Genomic DNA, 6,000 nt, shown 5'->3' with positions numbered 1-6,000 from the left:
ATAATTGAACCTTTGATGATCCTTATGACACTTTAAATAAAACAAAGACTCAAGTGACCAGATTGACACTGTAGCAGCAATCTTTTCTTCATACTGCCCGAATCATACACCATCTGAGACTTTTTAAATTAATTAGCCCCGAGTCGCTATGTTCTGTGAAGCTCTGTGCCACCAGAAAGAGCAATGGAAGAGCCTCTGACATCACTGTCCACCAGCTATCTCAGAAAGACAGCTGAATTGGTTACTTTCTTCATTCTATGACCACATAACTGACAAGAAGTCCCTTAGGGAAGAAGAATTCACTGGGAAGTACAGCTTGAAGCTGTCGTAGATTAGGGGAAGACATGATCATGGCAGCAGCTCATAGCTGTGGCAACAGAAATTCGAAACAGCCTGTGTCTCCATGAGCCAGGAAGCTGGCAGTCAGAGGCCTGAGGTAGGTAGGGCCAGCCTGTGATTATTCTCAAGACCTTCACCCCACAACCCCCCACCAATGACTCATTCCTCCAGCTAAGCCCTGCCTCCTGGCAGGTCCACAACCTTCACAATAGCACCACCAACTGGCAACCAAGTGTTCAAACACATGAGCCTATGGGAGATATTTTACACCCAGCCCATGGCAGGAGCCTTTCCAGACAGCTCCAGGATCAGCATGCTTCTCCTACATAACACTGCTTTAAAAGTGGAATTGCCAGGGTGATTTGGTTTGAAACCACTCAGTCACCGGTATCCATTAGAGAATTGGATCCAGGGCCCCCTTATGGATCACTAAACTCAGTAGATGCTCCAATCTTTTATATAAAATGGCACGGTATTTGCATAGAACCTATGTACATCCTCCTATAAGCTACAAACCACATATAATGCCTAACATAATGACAGTACTGTGGAAATACTTGTTATGGTGAGTTTTAAAAAGCTCTGTATATGCTCATTACAGATACAACTTTGTAAATAGGGAACTTCAAAACCTTGTTTCTCCTTCATTAGGAGCTACAGAATAAACCCAAAATAGACACAATTAACTACTATAGCCCAGTTCTGTACTTCTTTATGTTACCGCAGTACCTGGTTAGGTGGATATGCCGAAAAGCTAATCTACATAACAGAAATTCCTTACATAAATTTACATTTTGAAGTGAATATTAAATATGATCACTTTCATGATCATGGAAGGAGAACAGAAATGTTACAAAATATATCTTCATAGGTATAACTTCTAAACTTTCCTAATTTAGAATGTGTTTTTCAGGGTACACCTATCTTTTTGTTTATTTGTTAATTCCTTTTACAGTTACTATTTTGAGAGTGAGTGTGCTCATGTGTGTATGCATTACTACACGAATGCACACACGCGTGTGTGCGCGCACACACACACAGAATGCATAAGGAGGACAGAGGACAACTTGCAAGAGTCAATCCTTGTCTTTTACCACATGACTGTGGCCATAGGCTTGAAGGTGAGCAAACCTTTTCCCACATAATCATCTCAGTAGCCTTGCTTTTGTTATGTTTTTTGTTTTTTTAGTGTTTTATTGTTGTTGGATTGTTTTGTTTTGTTTTGTTTTTTGATTTTGTTGTTTTTGGTTTTTGTTGTTTTATTTTGGTTTGGTTTTCAAGACAGGGTTTCTCTGTGTAGCTTTAAAGATCCTGAAATGGGCTCCGAAGAGCAGGCTGGCCTTGAACTCAGAGATCTGTCTACTGCTGCTTCCCAAGTATTGGTCTCCAGAGCCAGCTTGGCAAACTGGCTTCAAACTCAGGAATGTCACAGATAGGTGACATCTGTTGCCATGACAACCCTGCATACCTTTTCAGAGCCAACTCCTCACACTCACCTTTGAACAGCCTACATCACAGCCTAGATAAAAAGCAGACTTTCCCCACCTTAGACTCTTTTTCCCTTATCTTTCTCTCTCTCCTCTCTGTTCCCATGCTTTCCTAATAAAACCACTGCCATGTGGAACTGCCTTGGCCTGGTGTGGTCTATCCAGATGCTAACTGCCATTCAACACAACAGCCAAGTTCTGGGATTAAAGGTGTTATTGCACTGCCACCACCACAGAGCTGGTTTTGATGTTGTTGGTGGTGGTGTTTTTTGTTTTTATAGTTGTTTAGTTTTTTTTTTGTTTGTTTGTTTGTTTTGTTTTACAGTTTCACTGTGCCCCTCAGGCAAGCCTGTAAATCATGACATTTCTGTTTTAGCACCCTTGGGACTAAGATTACAGGAGCACCCCACCATACCTGCTTTATGGACCACTTTTCAGGCCCTATTACTGAGTTTTGATCCTATGTGCTCCTTATTTGGAAATCTCCATCTGCACTGCTATCGTCTACTTTTTCTTCTAAGAAAATTAGTGCTTTCTTCCAGGCAAACTAGCAGGCAAAACACAGCCCATAGTCCGAATGGTTTAAACTAGTCTGACATCACATGGGGACTTTCTCAGAGCAAGCAATCATGGATTTGGGCTCTCCAATGTTTTATAACTTTTCCCAGGGAAAAGTGACCAAATTATACTTAGTCCAGATAGGGAAGAGACCAATGAACTGATTCCACAGGAGTCTAGCTTGGTGACCTGAGCATTTTATTGGAAGTACTTAGCCATATGGTTGCCTCCAGGAGCTCTGATGACTCAATGACAGTCATCACCGAAGCCCCTGAATGTCACCAGTAACAACTCACAAAGCTTCGCTCCTAGGGCTCTAGTAGAATGTCTCTTCTTTAAAACAATTGTTTGAGGTCTGTACAACCATGGTGATAGGGCTTGTGAACTCTGTAGCCTTTTATGCTTCTTGGGTGCTGTGAGCCTGTTTCCCTCTCCAGAAGAGAATATTTAAATCCAGAGGATATTCAGCTTCCTTCATGTTGTCCTCATCATACTGATAGTGCTTAATCATACTTAATTATACACAAATTTACTAGGTCTTCTACCACATACATTTACACCTACTACCCAATTATCTATAAACTTAAGTATGATGTATACTTTTGGACATATTTTTGTCAATTTTAGCTTTAAGGATGAGTATCTCAAGGGGTATTTATACTCCCGTTTAATACAGCCTCTTAAGTTTCCTATAACCTAACACTGGGAAAGGTGGTTGAGTCTTCCCTGTCCTGAGAAAAGCACACATCTCCTCCTGCCTCAGCACACATTCGCAAAAGGTGTGTTCCCACCAGATAATCGGTATTTATGTTTCAGAGCAATGCAGCTCCTGGTTTTGCTTCTTTCTCTCCTCAGTCTATAGTCTGAGGTCCCCCATGCCACCAGTGACTGACAAAGCAGCTCCTGAACCCAGCAGCCTACACCACTCAACCAAACCCACCCATCAAAGCTTCAATGTCACAATGTTTCCATCTATGTTGAGATTAGACAATGTTTGCACAGGTCCTTTCCCTAATCCCTGTGCAGACAGCGGGGTAACTCTCTGTCCTGTCTAAAAAGAGTCTTTGAAATCAGAAAAGGCAACATCTTTTTCTTCAAGTTGAATGTGGAAGGAAGCTGTAATTTAATAACCAAACAGTGTATTCTAAGTATTTTTATATGTTACTTGAGGAATTCCCTCTTAACGATCCAGGATAACTGAGGTTTGAAGAATCACAGTTTTACTCAGAACCACTCAGCCTTTGGATGAAAGACTAGCTCAAAACAATGAGGCTGGCCATCCCCACCTACCCCCATCCCCAGGGCCACTAACGCCTTTATCACTAAGCCAATGCCTCCTAGGTAGGTTGCAAAGGGTCAATCACACTCTGAATAGGAAGTTACTGGGCAAACTTGACACCATTCTGTCTAGTGATGCCTTGGCATTTGCTTGCCCTACTCTGGTGCTCCATAATTAATTACCTCTACTTGTCAGTAACTCTTGGATAATCTTGTTCCATTCATGCACCATAACATTTCCTTTGTCCGAGAGTCACATTGGTTAGCAAGTCTGAGAAAGACTTGCAGAAATGATCTTTGCAAGTGAAAATAACCATTTGTGACCACAAAATATTATCTATTGAATACTTAATAATCATCAGCATTGTTTGAAATATTCTGCATGTTCTCTCATTAGTAACCTGTAATAATGCTGAGGAAAATCATATTTACCTTCTCTTGTTTACATAGATGAAAATCAAGATATGCTTACATGACTGGTGTATAAAGTATATGGCTGCCCAACCAACAGAGACCTGTCCCTCCCCGGACCTTTCCTGGATAGGGCCCCACTGCAGTGGTCTTAACATAGTAACTTATTTATTTATTTATTTATTTATTTATTTGGCAGCCTTATTTCTTGGTGTTCTCTAGTGTCACTCATTAATTATGGCTGCATGCTAGAGTTACATAGTTAGTATTTTGTGAAACTTCACTAGGTGATTCTAACGTGGAGTCACGACTGGGCCTGAATGGTGTTGTTTATTGCCAAACAACAGAATTAGAACCAGATAGTAAGCAAAAGACTGGCCCCCCAGCCTTGTGAATCCAGAGATAAAAACCCAGCAATATTGTTTGCCTAGAGGTAAGCCAGTGAAGAATAATTGACCTGGAGACACTGCTCTGAGGGTCAAAAAGCTTGCTGCTCAAACCAGAGGGCCTGAGTTTAAACACCAAGACCCACATAGAGTAGAAGGAGAGGAAAAAAAATCTAGAATATTGTTCTCTGACTATCATACATGTCCCATAGCCTGCACAAGCACACACACACACATACACACAGGCAGATGGGCACACATGTATACATACAAACATACATACATACATACATACATACATACATACAATTTTTTAATGTGCTTGATCTAGGAGCCAGCTGCCCCACGTATGTATTTGCCCAGCTTTGAGCAGCTCTCTTGTGCTCCCAGACATTCACATTAACTTTACCAACAGACAGTGTTGGAAAAATCCCAGGGTACCTGCCAAAAGGAGCAGTGATTTGTTACCCAGAAGCCTCCCTTTAGGAAGCTAGTTAATAATAATAGGCCTGGTGAGATTGCTCTGAGGGTAAAGAGCTTGCTGCTCAAACCCCAGGGCCTGACTTTAATCCCAGGACTCACACAGAGTAGGAGAGAAAAAATTCCAGCTAACCCTTGACACAGTGTCCTAACTAACACTCTTAGTTAGTCTATTGATGATACATTATGACCAAGGCAACTGTTATAAAAGAAAGCGTTTAACTGGGGGCTTGCTTACAATTTCAGAGGCTTAATTTATCATAGTAGGGAGCATGGCGGGACCATAGCACTTGAACAGTGGCTGACAGCTGCATCCTGACCCACAGGCAGAAAGAGAGCTTGGATTTGGTGTGTACTTTTGAAACCTCAAAGCCCACCCCAGTGACACACCTCCAACAAGGCCACACCTCCTCCAACAAGGTCATACCTTCTCCAACAAGGCCACACCTCCTCCAACAAGGCCACACCTCCTCCAACAAGGCCACACCTCCTCCAACAAGGTCACACCTCCTAATTCCGCTAATCCTACTCAAATAGTGCCACTCCCTGATGATTAAACATTCAAACATATGAGCCTATGGGGGGCCTTTTCTTATCCAGACAACCACACATGCCCACACCAGAGTGTAGAATCTCAGCACAAGCTGCTGTTGTCCTGATGTGCTAGCTCAGTGCTTTCTTCTAGCCTTTCGGGGAACAACTGCCTTATAAACAACATTCTAAGTGAAAATTCCCCTATTCAAGTTACAGCTGTGGCTTGGATCCTCACTGAGTAAACACTGGATAACCTGAAAGAGAACTTCCTGTCAACCTCAAACATTCTTCACAACCCTGGCATCAAACCAAAGTGTGAGGATGGAGAAATAGCTTTGTCCAGCCCCCTTCTTTCAACCAGCAACATATTTTTTTTCTAAAATACACACCTCTTGGGTATAACACGAACATTCATATATCAATTCATGATTGAAGACAAAGCTTGGTGAGCCTCAGGCTTCTTTGTTCTGTGACAGCTAACACTGGATTTGCTCTGTCATCCCAGCAGGTGAACTAGAATAAATTAA

Source organism: Arvicanthis niloticus, chromosome 9 (assembly GCF_011762505.2).
Source record: "Arvicanthis niloticus isolate mArvNil1 chromosome 9, mArvNil1.pat.X, whole genome shotgun sequence".
Taxonomy (NCBI): Eukaryota; Metazoa; Chordata; class Mammalia; order Rodentia; family Muridae; genus Arvicanthis; species Arvicanthis niloticus.
This window is presented reverse-complemented; position numbering follows the sequence as displayed.